Source organism: Callorhinus ursinus, unplaced genomic scaffold, assembly GCF_003265705.2.
Source record: "Callorhinus ursinus isolate GAN/ISIS: 27379988/994484 unplaced genomic scaffold, GSC_fseal_2.0 scaffold14, whole genome shotgun sequence".
In the NCBI taxonomy this organism is placed as follows: Eukaryota; Metazoa; Chordata; class Mammalia; order Carnivora; family Otariidae; genus Callorhinus; species Callorhinus ursinus.
The window spans coordinates 6867343-6878314 of NW_027397076.1; the positions used below are offsets into that span (position 1 = coordinate 6867343).

The 10972-nt window shown below is 39.9% G+C and overlaps 1 long non-coding RNA gene across 1 annotated transcript in view; it reads left to right on the plus strand.

Annotated features, from left to right (window-relative positions):
• Window positions 1-843: 843 nt before the first annotated feature.
• LOC141374147 (uncharacterized) overlaps window positions 844-10972 on the plus strand; it is a 15779-nt gene continuing 5650 nt past the window's right edge. The window contains exons 1-3 of the long non-coding RNA XR_012380787.1: window positions 844-865; window positions 2501-2601; window positions 4185-4331. This is a non-coding gene — a long non-coding RNA (uncharacterized lncRNA). The remainder of the gene's footprint in view (window positions 866-2500; window positions 2602-4184; window positions 4332-10972) is intronic.

Consider the following 10972-nt stretch of genomic DNA (forward strand, 5'->3'; position numbering starts at 1 on the left):
ACTCCTCCAATGGCTGGTGTCCTTGTTCTTACTCATCCCGGTTTTAACAATCCAGCCTCACCGTCATCCTCTCCGAGTTTGCATTTACTCCACAGTCTGGAAGTTCTGGTTGTTTTTCTGAGCATGCTCTTTACTCTGTCTTGTTTATCTCCCCATAAAAATAAAAAAAAAGGCATTGTTGTCTCCATTGTACAGATGAGTAAACTAAGGCTCAAAAAGGGTGTCTTACTGAGTCACACAAATGGCACGGAGGCAGACTCAGAATCACAGCAGATGGGTCTTTGTTCCTCTGAAATGCACTTTCCTGCTCTCCTTCTGACTCAGAGCCACTCTCTAGGGCCACCTGTTTGACACAGTCACAGAGGGGCATGCAAAGAGTGGATTTAGTCTCACTTTTCTGTGAAAATAGCATCTTAGTATTGTATCTTCTCAAGGACAACTATTTCAAAGTGACTTGTTTGCCTAGTTGTTGTGGTTAAGCTCTTGCACTCAATCTGGTAACAAGTGATTTCCACCTTGGAGTAGAGACAGGACTCATAGGTGCTAAACCCTCAGACGAAGAGGAGCGCTCCCAACACCCCTGTCCTGGTCTGCAGGGGAAGCCACTGTGGCTTGCGAAAGTCACAAGCTCTTCGTGACACACAGCAAGGTGCTGTCTGGCTATTTTAGAGCTGAGAGAAAACAAGCAGTTCCAGAATTACTGATTTGTCCCTAGCAGAGAAAAGAACACAATTCACATTTCTGGGTTCTTGGTTTTGTCCTCTATTTCATCATTCTTTCCTTCCCTGCTCTGGGAAACTGTCAGAATTACCTCACTTTGCTATTGCTGTAATTAAAGAACAGCAATCGGTTCAATTTTAATAAAGTGAGTACTGGTTATCGCTCCTTTTATGTGACATGTTTGTGATTTTTTTCATTTTTAAGATCCAAATATTATAAAATTATTAAAAACAAAACCAGTAATCAAAATCTAATCTGAGGTTTCTTTAGTTTCTCAGAGCTCTGTGGAAATTTTTTCTCTTTTTTCCTCTCTTCCTCCCTCCCTCCCTCCCACCCTCCCTCCCTCCCTCCCTTCCTTCCTTCCTTCCTTCCTTCTCTCTTTCTCTCTCTCTCAATGTTTCCCCCCCCCCCCCAGCCCAATCTAGTAGAAATGTTTTCCATTCCTTGTGTTTGGTGTACTCCTACTGATACTCTAAAACCCAGCTTAAGTGTGACTTTTTCACTTTCCTTCTCTTTATCCCAAGTGAAGAGCTGCTTTTCTGGACCTGCAGAGTACCTAGATCATGTTTCTATCAGAGTGCCTGCCACGCTGTATTATAAATATTTGCTGCCAAACATTTATGGATCACATGGTTCCTCTATTCCAATCCTTTAGGGACTTCTCGTTAATTTCAGCATAAATTCCAAACTCCTTAGACTGAAATCCAGAATCCTTTGCTGTTAAACCCTGAGAACCTCATTCATATCTTACTATCCACACTTTTATCCTCAGCTCCAGACATAAAGCTGAGATGCCAAAAAGGGTTATGCTATTCATGTCTACATCTTTGGCCCATTTTTGCCCCAGTGCCCAGAGGACCTCCTTTCCTCCACCCTTTGCCAGGGACATCTGAATGTCACCACTCTCAGGAGCTCTTCCTGAGCCCACCTGGCTCCCAAGGTGCAACTTCCATGCTCTCCCAGGACACTCCTGGTACCATTACCACTGTGCTGAGCATTCTGCATTGAATTTGTCTCTCCCCCAGCAGACCAGAACTTTGGGGGAGAGTCTGGGTCTTCTGCCTATCTCCAACACCCAGCTGAGTGCCAGGTACTTTTTGGGTGCTCCATAAATCCTTGTTGAATTTAATAAGTTAAGAGCAGCCATGACCATTGGTGATTCCAATAGTCATTGCATGAAAAATAAAAGCTGATTTATAAACTTGTCATAGGATAACCTGTGGGCAGTTAGATGTTAATAGAACAGACTGATTCGCAAAACCATGATTACGATTGCTACCATTGCTATTTTTTTCTTCTGAGTTTTGGAGAACGAAACACAAAGATGAGTATGGCCCTATTCAGTGTGGTTGGCTTGGGCAGCCAGGCCAGAGTAATTCCCCAGAGTTCAGCCCAGGTGCTTCCTCTCAAACGAAGCTCCAGCCACACTTCACCCTTGCTTTACCTTGTCATTTGTCTACGTAGGCCATTTATTTGCTTTCACTGACCAGTTCTCTCTCAACTCTGATTTTTTATTTGACTTCGGCAGGTGTAACATAATATTTTGAGGTAGTGCATGATTGTTTTAAAACAGCACTTCATTTTGCAGGTTACAAAACTAACAGAGACCCTTGAAATACCACAAAGATAATGAAGACAAAAAGTAAACACCTCTGAAGTTATAGTCAGAAGTCATTTCCCTTCTAGTTTCTGGTTACTTTCCCTCTTAATTCCTGGCAGCCTGCAATCATAGGGCTCTGGTCTCAGGCACCAAATGGTAATTTATCATCTTTCTTGGCAGGCTTCCTGCTTCATCCTGCACCTGCCTTCTTGAAAGAAAACAAGACATCAGATACTTATTCAAATAATGGAATAGCTGATCAACTAGGTCTCCACACAATAGTGAGTTATCCATGATAAAAGAACAACTTTTTCATGCATTATATGTGACATATGCATCCTTTCTCTTAAGATTTATGAACCCATGACTATTAGTATTGTTAATATAATCAAACCTTTCATAGCCTCACTCTAAAGCTTAAACTTATTATCAATTGGCTGCTGGAGGGGAGTCAATCAATTTCATAAATGCTTAAACACCTGCACTCTCTTTGGATCAGAGGAAAAAAATCAATACTAAGTCTTCATTTTTCTCCAAGTACAATGCAACCAAATCTTGCTTACAAGTTTAGGAGGACTTATAATTCAGACAGCCACACTTAAAAGACATGGTGGGTTTGATCCTGAGGGGTGGTTTGTGTGTGTGTGTGTTTTAATCACTCTTCCCCTTTTTTATTTCTGAATCCTAATGAAAGAGCAGGCCACTAAGGAAAAAAAAATAAATGAAACAGGCTCTGCTGATACCATTTAGAATTAAGTTCCCTGGTTGTGGGGTGTGTATTTTGCAACAAACATTTATTACATACCTGTTAATGAGGCAGGGTGCCAGTCCCTGAATATACCTCAGTGCCTGAGACAGGGTGCTGCCTTCAGGATGCTCCTGTAGGTGAATGGACAAAGACCTGTAAACAACTTGTTCTAATGGTTATGTAAGTCAGAGTCATGTAATTGCTGAAGGTAGGGAAAAAGAAAAGAAGGACAAAAACAAAGGGAAGGAAATGAAAAAGAAAATAAAAACAAAGGAGAGCTTCTTAGATGTTAATTGCTGATACTAACGCAGGCTAGGACCTCCACTTCTGGAGGACATTTAATGTCTGCAATATACGTCGAAAATATGGAGGGAGGTGTAAGCATTCTTAAAATGCTATTAATTCCTTTTTGGTCATAGCTTTTTCCTACTTTGATATTTTGAAAAGATGTTTTTCGAAAGGCAGAGGGGCTGTGTCACATGGAGGAAATGCTTACTTATCACAAAGAATTAACTGATGTTCACTTTTGCCCCTTCTGCTTTAGATCTTATTTAAATAAAATAAATGGGATGTTGCCCACAAACTTGAAGTCACCTTGGTTCCTTTTTCCCACCCCATGCCTCATCGTTCCTCCCTCTCTAGAGGCAGCTTCTTGCTGAATTTGCTGTACTCTCCCAGTTCATGTGTTTATAAGTGTATGCCACTGGCTTACCCTTTGCTTTGTCATCCATAAAAAGAAGTCATTAAGGCTAGCTGTCCTTCCAAAGGGGCTTGTTTGAGCATCAGATCCAATCCTGATGTGAAAGTGCTTTGTAAACTGTAAATTATGATGGAAAAGTTATATATTATTTTTTAATGATGTTAACCCAATTTATGAATAATTGTGATACTGCTTATGTGCTTATAACTTTCATAAATTCTCTCTCTCACACACAGACATGCACACACACACACACACACACACACACACACACACACTACAACTACCTTTTTTCTCCCTCTCAATCCTAGGCTCTGATATCTACCATGTTAATGTGTGTTACTGGAATAATGCCTGGCCCACAGTAGGTGCTCAGTGAGTGTTTCTTGACTGTGTGGTGTCTCTCTTTCCATCAGATGCTCAGCAATATGAGGCCAATGTCTATTTTCATTGCTGCTGGCTCCTCACTACCTGGAATGGTCTTGCTGAATTGACTGGAACCTGAGGAAGTTTCCGGAAGTGATAGCATTCTGAGACAGGAAGGATATACAGGATTTCCACAGGTGAGTGAATGATGGATGGACACTGCCACTGGAAATACATGAGAAAAAGCTGGTGACTCTGGAAACAGGCACCCTGTGCTTCTACTCTGCTCTCTGTATGCTTCTCCCTGGATTTGGATTAGAAGGTGTTCCTAATTAGCATATATCTTTTTAATAGTCATATTTTCTTTGCAGTTAAGTTGCAAAGCAAAATGGCTGCCAGAGGTTAGGATAATTACTGTCTGGCCTTTCTTGGAATTTTCCCCAGATACCCTAGAAGGTTATTTTTCCACTTTTTACACCTGGTGTGCTGTTTGATAGTGTGACACCTGGTGACTGGAATTTTCTAGCTCCCCACCTGCTCACAAAATATGTTATTTCTTTAATCTAAAAATACTCTATTTTTTTAAAGATGTAGAACAGAAAAGAATGAAACTAAAAAGTTTAAACAGTCAAATTAAGTAAGAAACATTCGAGACTAACCTGAGTTCCATCTGACTAATGTTTTTACACCTGAAATCTATAGAGGAATGGAAGAGATAGAGCCCCCACTTTTGCACATGCTTATCTTGAACAAGCTGACTTTCCCTTGCTTTGCTTTTTCTTATTTTTAAAATTTCTGTAGAATTTAAAGACCACAGAGGGATACAAATACAGCTACTTTAACAATAGAGGAAAAGAACTTTGCAAAAGGGGCTGCTCAGACTAGCTAATCTAATAGAAATTTCCTATCCCGGACTTTTCTGGTAACACAGTATGTGCACATTCTCCTCAATAATAGCAGTCGGCTGGACTGGCCAGGGCTAGGCCATCTGCCTTATAACATAAAGGATGCAGACATAAATACAACCAGTCCTGCAGATTTTGTTCTATAAGATTTCTTCCTTCCATTTTAGGTATCTAGTTTTCAGAGCTCTGGTATCATTTCCAAATAAAAATAGACTTTTGTATTGAATTATGGTGATTTGATCTTAAAGAGACCTCTCAATAACATACCTGTTTGGTGTCTTTGGAAGCTTTTTATGGGAGGTAATCAAAGGAAGACACAGTGCCTTGTCCTCTAAGAGTGCAAAATCCACCACAGATGACGTTGGCTAACTTGTCTGGACAAACGTCATGTTCTCTGCTTGTAAGGCTGGTAGGTTACACCCTGAGAGGAGTCTTCCCACCAAATGCTAATGAGAGGATATCTGTCTAAGATGGTCAAAGGTAGCCTTGGTCAACAACCTACCAAGACAAGATGTTCAGGCATGGAGGTAGATAGAGTTGTGGCGGTGGCATGTGTCCTGTGAAAGTCAAACCAACCCACCAACATACAAACCAGTCTAAGAAATTTCAAAGGGTGGTGGCCAGCAGTGTGTATGGACTGTATTTTCTCCGACAGATGCTAGCTCCCATCTTCTCCCTTTCCCATTTGCCATGTATCCTACCCAAAGTGTGTCTCAGTTTCTACATACCCTTGGAATGACTCCAGCTACTGTCATTATGTTCAATGTCTTGACTGTCATCTGTAAAATGATGTCAGTAATAGAAGGGTGGAGGATGGGGGGTTGGGTTAGCCTGGGGATGGGTATTAAAGAGGGCACGTTCTGCATGGAGCACTGGGTATTATAGGCAAACAATGAATCATGGAACGCTACACCAAAAACTAATGATGTAATGTATGGTGATTAACTTAACATAATAATAAAAAAAATGGCGTCAGTAAAACCAGTCCCCTGCCCAACGCCTTGGGGCTTTTTTGAGCATCAAATAGATACTGGGTGTAAAACCCCAGTCTCTTTGTTAATTTTAAATTACTATGGAAACAATATTTATCATTTTATGATACAATTCTAAGTCTATTAAAATAGAACAAGATGAAATAGTATCAAAATATGGGAAGCATTTGTCTATCACTTTGGTAAAATGTAAACAGGTCAGGGACATAATCAGTTTTGTTTGTTGTTGCATCCCCGATACCTGGCATAGCCCCTGAGACATGGAAGTCAAGGATAAGTATCTGCTGAAGGAAAGCAAGTATTGCAAAGAATAAGCAGTGATGTTGCTTGGGCCTCTTTGCCTAGGTAGCCAGGTCAATAAAGGAGAGGGGGAGAAACCATCAGAGATGAAAATAATCATCTCATCAAATGAAAGCAGCATATGATCAGAGTGTGCTGTAGCTTTAGCTTTAGACTTTAATTTTGGAGTTATAAATAAACAACTGTTTTTTAGCCCTGAAATGCATCTGTTTTCTATTCTTCTTTGGGACAGACCCTACAAATTCCAGTCTTTAAGCAAACTAAGGAAAAGATCGAATAACCTGCTAAGTTGTGGATTTATGAATGGGAAATGGCAGGCTTCAGGAATTTATAGGCTAAACCTAGTTTAAATTGCATAGAGGCGCACTGAAACCCATTATTCAGTGAGCTAATATGTATGTGTAGAGGGCCTACTGTGTGCCGGGGCTGTGCTGGGGACTGCGGGTGCCAAGGTCCATAGGGCTCTCTCGTTGGCTCATTGGAATTGTGCTGATTAGACGGTGGTGGCTCATTTCCTTTCTTAATCCTCTGGGACACAGCAGTCAATGGAGTGGTCCACTCTGAATTAAACCCCTTCCTCTTCTAACCATCTCAACATTATCCATGACGACGATTTATTTCATTTTAGATTGGGTACAGTGACGGAATTCATTCTACTGCTGCAGCACTGCCCTGCCTCTATGACCTAAAGCCAGGCAGAGCTTTGAGTGTGTGTTTACTCCAGGAATGCGTTTTAGAAGTATCGCCACTCTCTCAGATTTGAAGCTAACAATGCAGAGCATTAAGGAAATATATTTCAAGACAGGGTACGTGCTGATGGCATGAACTCCACCAGAACTCAGTTTTTTTTGGGGGGGGGGCCGACATGTTTCACAAGTGAGAAACATAGAGGACAGGTAACCCACCCTCAAGCCTGGTGGCAGAGGATGAAAAACAGCCCCACTCTAATAAGGAATGGCCCCAGGGGACAGTCAGGTTTCAGTCAAAAGAGCAAAAGTGAAGAGCATGTTCAAAGAAAAGGTTGCCAATATGGGGCATTTGGCTGCTGACCAGTCTTTCCCAAGCTGCTGGGGAAGGGTCTGGAGTCTTGAAGGAGATTGAATCAGATCAGGGGATGTACAGAGATGTAAAGGGGTGAGAGTCAGACGACATGGGAGGTCCTGGGGTCATCAATAAGTATGCAAGGGCACGTCAGTGTTAGACTTGTGGTCTCAGAGGCAAGCCAGGGTGGGAAGGCTGAGAATGTGTGGAGCAGGAGGAGCACAGAGCCTTGCGGGGAACACGTGACCAGGCTGCCAAGGGTCAATATCTTCTTGGAGCATTAATGGCTCTGTGGGTGTCCCCTTGCCCCCCGGTTCAGTCCAGATAGAAAAGATGACATCATGGCAGGCCAGCAGTGAAGAGACTATTAAAAAGTTTAAAATAGAGAGCTATTATGGCTTTACTTAAATCAAATTTTTTTCTTGTGGGTGGCTGTTCAGCTTGGCCACCTGCTCAGTGTACCTTGAATAGAAGGTATTCTTAAGATAACATTCCTTTTCACTCCCCTTTTATACATGCATATGTGTTTGTTTTATAAAATTGGATATGCAGAAAAAATAAAAGAAGAAAAGTAAAACCACAGGTAATTCTATTACTAAAAAACAGACCAAACTCATCAGTGTGTTTATAATCACACTTACAAGTTTGGTCTACTTTTTTTCAGACTAGAATGTACTACCTCACATGCTCAGTTTCATTTTACTGAATTGAAATTAGACTGTAGGCTATTTAACCTTTTAAAAACCTGACATAGTAGGGAACCAATAAATAGTTGTTGAATGAGGGGAAAACTGAAAATTACAGAATTTAATATAGAGTTAAATCTTTTAAAAAAGTAATTAAACGAATGTATTTCCATTCGAAGACTAATTTCCTGTATATAAATATAAACAGAAAATCTTTGCAGAACTTTTGCATAAAGAGGGATGCATATATGGGGATGCCCGGGTGGCTCAGTTGGCTAAGCATCTGCCTTCGGCTCAGGTCATGATCCCAGGGTCCTGGACTCTAGTCCCACATCGGGCTCCTTGCTTGGTGAGGAGCCTGCTTCTCCCTCTGCCTGTCACTCCCCCTGCTTGTGGGCTCTCTCTCTCTCTGATAAATAAATAAATGAAAATCTTAAAAAAAGACTCATATGAATTTTGATGGGGAAATAATTTACAAATAATTAGGAATTACGACAATTACTCTTAGGGTAATATACTCTCTTAAACAGAGACAGAGTTTTGGACCCTAGTGAGAAACAGCAAATAAAATGGTAATAAAATGCTAAAGATGTAAATGATACAACTAAGAAATTTTGTAGCAAGTGTTATGTTTATCGTGTGTGACACTCTTAAATTTCTTGAAGGAAAATATCAGAAGAAATAATACTCTATTTTTAGGAAAACTATCCTCAACCTCCTTAAGGTGAGAATTCAGCAGAATACTAAAGTGGACATGAAAACTAGCTGAGTTTGGCACTATTGCTGAGACTCAAGGTATGCCTTCAAATCTACCACTATATTAAGGTGGAAAAACTCACCTCAACTTCTTGGAAATGATTTCTGAAAACGTCATGCAAAAACAGATATGCATTTGCATGGCATCCTAATTACGAGTTTCATATTTTGGCAAGGCTCTGAAGATCTCTTTGCCCACGTTTAGTGAGGACCACATGATATTCAGTAAATTAATCTCTTGGCTATTTTTGTTTGGGCTCTTATTATTATAATAATAATAATACTATTATTATTATTAATTTTTAATTTGTTGGGTCACCTTGTACTCTCTGCCACTGGTTAGCATATCCTAATTTTCCCAAGGAACATTTGAGTAGAAAATCATTTACTTAAGACAACCTTAATGCCCGTGACTTAGAAGCTTCACTCAGAAGCCAAAAGAGCAGAACTAATACAGAAAGCTTGATGTATCTGGTTGCCTGGGCAAGTCAACTTGCCTTGCATATGTGAAGATATTAAATTCCTATCCAGTTAATTAAAAGAGCTTCTTCATGTGTCAATGCAAGACCCACTCCATAAACGAGGCATTAGGGGTTTACTCATATTTCAGGACACAGCATACTCTCCAAGTTTCTCACACTTTTAAAATTTATTTTTTATTTTGTTTTTTTGTTTGTTTGTTTGTTTTGGAAGTGCCTGCTGGTCACCTGTGCATTTCTTGGCAGCAGACTACAAATTTTTATTAAAAAATAAAGTTGATGTAGTTCTATAATGATGTTTTTGGGAGAGATAACTGGTTGATTTTAATTTATTCAGATTATATGAGTTTTCCTTTCCTCTGATGTTAAGATGAAAATGTACCGGTTCAATTTCAAACAGAGCAATGGCAGTATTTTATGGAGAAACTGCAGAGTACTGAACAGCTACTGTTCAATAGACACACAGATGTAAGTCCTCACTCCATTACTTACTATGCAATTGACCTTGACCTTGGGAAAGTTACCTAATTCCTCCTAACCTCAATGTGCCAACCATAAACTGAGGATGGTAATTGCACTTCCCTCACAAAGTTGTGTTCAGGATTAACTCCTATAATTCATATAAAGTGTTCAGTACAGTGTCTGGATCATGATAAAGGCTCCAGCAGCTACTATTATTACTACTTTTGGCCAGAGACAGAAGAATACCTGAGAATTTTTTTAAGCGCTTTCATGAATACTATTGCATTTTATCATCAAATGAGAAGAGGGTGGAGTCACTCACAATGAACCTTTGACAAAAGACTACATTGCAATTAAATTTCCTTACCTTCCATGCCAAAGTCTTCTATTTTACCTTCGTGGATAGTCTAAAACAAAACAAAACAAAACAAAACCCTGTATGAAAAACTGAACATCTCAAAATATAAAGTTATTTTATATATAACAAGGTAAGACAACAAATTGCGGGAGAATAGATCTTGTTATAGTCCAATTCCAGTTCATGGTCTTTGTATTAATAGTGAAATCTGAGACCTGACTAAAACATAATCAACTAAAACAATTATGACTCAGGGTTCTAATTTTCATTTATGTCTTTCTGTTTCTGATTCTTTATGCAGTTGGCCTATAAGTTTACCTTAATTATTACAACTTTCCAATAAATCCTGGTGTCTGGTAGGGTGAGGACACCATCTTGTCTCTTTTTTTAAAGTTCTTAAAAATTTTTTTATTAATATATAATGTATTATTTGTTTCAGGGATACAGGTCAGTGATTCATCAGTCTTACACAATTCACAGTGCTCACCATAGCACATACCCCCCCCAATGTCCATCACCAGCCACCCCATCCCTCCCACCCCCCTCCACTCCAGCAACCCTCAGTTTGTTTCCTGAGATTAAGAGTCTCTTATGGTTTGTCTCCCTCTTTGGTTTCATCTTGTTTCATTTTTCCCTCCCTTCCCCTATGGTCCTCTGTCTTGTTTCTCAAATTCCTCATATCAGTGAGATCATATGATACTTGTCTTTCTCTGATTGACTTATTTCGCTCAGCATAATACCCTCTAGTTCCATCCATGTTGTTGCAAATGGCAAGATATCATTTTTTTGATGGCTACCTAATATTCCATCACACACACACACACACACACACACACACACACACACACACACACACACA